Source organism: Vombatus ursinus, unplaced genomic scaffold, assembly GCF_900497805.2.
Source record: "Vombatus ursinus unplaced genomic scaffold, bare-nosed wombat genome assembly UNPS02014790.1, whole genome shotgun sequence".
Lineage (NCBI taxonomy): Eukaryota > Metazoa > Chordata > Mammalia > Diprotodontia > Vombatidae > Vombatus > Vombatus ursinus.
The window spans coordinates 1,682,936-1,686,668 of NW_020954568.1; positions in this window are offsets into that span (position 1 = coordinate 1,682,936).

Genomic DNA, 3,733 nt, shown 5'->3' on the forward strand with positions numbered 1-3,733 from the left:
CATCACATGGTTTTAGGCTGGGTTGACACTACCGTCTATGAGTTCTTAGGAAGAGGATTTCCCAAGAGGCATCTTGGTGGGGTTGTTGTTGGAAGATTTGTGCTTGAGCATGTTGCCCAGCACTATCTAACAAAAGGGAAATTTTCCAGGCTGAAAAAACCTCCCTCATTATTAACTGTCTCTGGCTGTCAGGAAAACTAAAGAAAAAATACCACTCAGCAAGCAATTGCCCAGTTAGGCCATGTTCCTGAGACTATTTGACTGCACATAGTAAATACATTGTTTGCTTGAGGTCCTGACATTCTAAGGCAAGGCCAGCCTTATTCATAGAAGGGAGCACCAGGGAGGCCCTGCTGATCCTGCAGGGAGGGAGTTCCATGTCTCTGCTGTGGAGGGTTAGGGATAAGAGAGTATGAGATTATGAACTCCTTCCTTCTGGGAATCATGTCATTCACCTCTAGAAGCTTGCAAGAGGGGCTACACCTATCTGAGACAAGGAAATGGGAAAGAATTCTAGAAGGACAGGGCGGAGCTGGATTTTGAAGGGTTTAAAATAAGCGGTAGCTAAGGAGGGGGATTTTCACCTGGGCAGCCTGTGACTTGGAATTATCATGATACAGATAGGAGCAAGAGGGAGTTTTCTTGTTACAGGGTGCTTGATTTCCCCCTTATCTCCAACACACTGTCAAGTTCCACCCCAGGCTGGGCAGGTTCTCTGGTAATGGCATGCTGAGGTTAGACTGATTTCTCACTCTTTGCTGAGGCTCTCATCTTGTGTTTGAGATGACAAGGATTGTATCGGTTCCATTATGAACTACTTTGCAGAACAGGAGGCTTGTCTTATTCCCCACTGGCATGTGACAGATTAAGCTCAGATCCTGCACAGGTGAGCCTGTGCCTAGGTTTCAGTCTCCTTTGTTGTGTTTGTTCTTTCCTCATGTTAAGTGAATGGTCATCCTATGATGAACACATTGAAATTTCAAGATGACTGTGAATTAGAGAGTCATGGACCCTTTGGGTAGAGTTGATGGGCATCCAGGGTACAAGTCCCTCAAACTACTGTAATGCTGTTGGAGAAAACACTCATCAATTGGAGGATAGGTCCAAGTCTTCCAGAAGACATGAAATTTGAGGGAGACAGTGTAGAATCAAGATGAAATGGAAGGTGGCTGATTAGTAGCCCTGCAAATGCCTTCATATTTAGTTGGTTTTAAGAATCTAGATGCTGACAGAGTAGAACTATGGTAATTATTGTTGCCTGTTTAAGTTTCTTTCTATCAAATACACACTTGTGATTATTCTGGGCTTCACATTTCTTTTGTAAGAAATAAATAGCTGTCCCATTTCTGATTCAGGTTGTACATTGAGTAACTAGACTTAAGTCTCAACCTAAGCTCTAAGCAAATTTTCTCTAGTTTGCTGATGTGAGGGATATAATGAGCCAGTGTGAGAAAATGGAGCTATATCTCTCCCATCAGATACTAGATTCTGCCAGCATTAAGTCAGGTCCAGACTACATATAGGGGTCCAGAGAAGATGTGACCCTCAGTGAGAGAGGAAATGTGTTCAGTGCCCTTTCCCTTTGGGCCTAGTATTGGCTACTTATTGTTAGACTTTGTTCATTTAATGAAGCGTCATCATTGGAAAAGTGTGTGAGAGCACTATCTGAGGAGTTAGGTGACATGCAACAGTGAAGACTCCTGGGATGCCAAAGAGAAATACAAATCTTGTTGGGGTGAGAAGGGGATGATTATTTTTAAATTAATTTATTAATTTTTAGTTTTCAACTTTCACTTCTATAAGATTTTGAGTTCTAAATTTTCTCCCCCTCCCTCGTCTTCCCCCTCTCCGAAACAGTGTGCCATCTGATAGAGGCTCTACATATACATTCATATTAAACATATTTTCACATTAGTCATGTTGTAAAGAAGAATTAGAAGCAATGGGAGAAACCACAAGAAATAAGAAACAACAGTAACAAAAGAAAACAAATAGTCTGCTTCAATCTGTATTCAGACTCCGAAGTTCTTTTTTCTGGATGTGGATAGCATTTTGCCTCATTTGGAAGAGTCTTTTGGAGTTGTCTTAGATCCTTGCGTTGCTGAGAAAAGCTAAGTCTATCAAAGTCAGTCATGGAACAACGTTGCTGTTTCTGTGTACAATGTTCTCCTGGTTCTGCTCACTTCACTCAGCATCAGTTCATGTAAATCTTTCCAGGTTTTTCTGAAATCTGCCTGCTCATTTCTTATGGAACAATAGTATTCCAACACATTCATATACCACAACTTGTTCAGCCATTTCCCAATGGATGGGCACCCCCTCAATTTCCAATTCTTTGCCACCACTAAAAGAGCTGCTATAAATATTTTTGCACATGTGGGTCCTTTTCCCATTTGTATGATCTCTTTGGGATACAGACCTGTCAAAGGGTATGCACAGTTGTATAGCCAGGAGGGAAATAATTTTTGAAAAGGGATCTAGGATCAACTCTATCTTTGTCACAATTTTTTTGAGGCCCAGCCTTTACTGGAGGTGGAAGTGGGTTAGTGGAGTGGCCTCTGTGGAATCCTGACTTCAAATAGCACGTGTTTGAATTTTGGGCCAGGGAGCATTATTATAAAAAATTGATTAAGTATCTATAATGTGCAGGTCCCTGTACTCTGTACTGGGCACAGAAGATGAAAGATGACATTGTCCTCGCCTTCATAGAGTGTACAGTCTAATAAGGGTGAGGTGAGGGGAAAGACATGCACGTTAAAAGAGAGTGGTCTTGATTTGCCTGCTCCCCCAGGGTAGACGTGCACACATGGTTCAATCTTTCTACAGGTCTATGCATGTACATGAATAAATATGATTCAAGCTAGAATAAAATTACTTCCCCTCTCTGAGACTTAGTTTCTTCATTTGTAAAATGGGAATAATAATAATAATTGCTAGTCTTTATTTGTGTAGTGCTTTAAGGTTCTCATTTTATCTTCACAACAGCACTGGGAGGTACTGTCTTATCCCCATTTTACAGATGAGGAAACTGAGGCAGATCAAAGTTAAGTGACTTGTCTAAGGTCATACAGTAAGTGACTGAGCTGAATTTGAAGAGTCTTTTAGGTCCAATGCTCCATCCACTGTGCCACCTATCAGCCTCTAATAATAATATCTTCTTTTACTTTTCTTTTTTTTTTTTTTTTAGGCAGTTGGGGTTAAGTGACTTTCCCAGGGTCACACAGATAGTAAGTGTCAAGTGTTTGGTCTGAGCCTGGATTTGAACTCAGGTCCTCCTGACTTCAGGGCCAGTGCTCTATCCACTGTGCCACCCAACTGCTCCAATTCCTTTACTTTTCTTCTGGGGTTGTCATGAAGATCAAAAGAGAAAATGGTTCTAAAGCTCTTGGTGAATCTTGAATTGTGGGGAAAAAAAAGCAGCCACAGTTATTACTATTAGTAGTATAACTCTAAATTGATGAGTCAATGTAAAATTAACACACCAGAGCAGAACTGTCCAATAATAAAAGGAATCATCTCTGCCCAGTTTTCAGAGCATTGGTTGTGGAGCCAGAACCTGAGATGGATTCTGGGTTCTTCTGCTTGCTTGGTTGTATGGCCTTGGGCAAATGTCTTTCCCTCTCTGGGCCTCAGCTTCTCATCTATAAAATCAGGTTGGACTGTGGGATTTCCAAATTCTCTCCCGTGTGTGTGTGTGTGTGTGTGTGTGTGTGTGTGTGTGTGTGTGTGTGTG